Source organism: Crocodylus porosus, unplaced genomic scaffold (assembly GCF_001723895.1).
Source record: "Crocodylus porosus isolate Cpor-Errol unplaced genomic scaffold, CroPor_comp1, whole genome shotgun sequence".
Taxonomy (NCBI): Eukaryota; Metazoa; Chordata; order Crocodylia; family Crocodylidae; genus Crocodylus; species Crocodylus porosus.
The window spans coordinates 23,111,281-23,111,565 of NW_017728907.1; positions in this window are offsets into that span (position 1 = coordinate 23,111,281).

The following is a 285-nucleotide window of genomic DNA, read 5'->3' on the forward strand; positions in this document are numbered from 1 at the left end:
GGTGGGACTCTTCGCATGACTGGGCGGTGAATGTCAAGGGCTATAGGTTGTAGAGGAGCGACAGGATAGGAAGGAGAGGTGGGGGTGTGGCACTCTATATTAAGGAGGAATACACATCCTCATTAATTAGCAAGGTGTCAGAGGAGGGGCACTCTGAGGTGCTTTGGGTTAGAATACAAGGCAGTTGAGGGGAGAGAGATTTAACGGTGGGGGTCTACTACAGACCTCCCAACCAGGGAGAAGAGCTTGACCAGGAATTCTTAGGTCAGCTCACAGAGGTAGTGA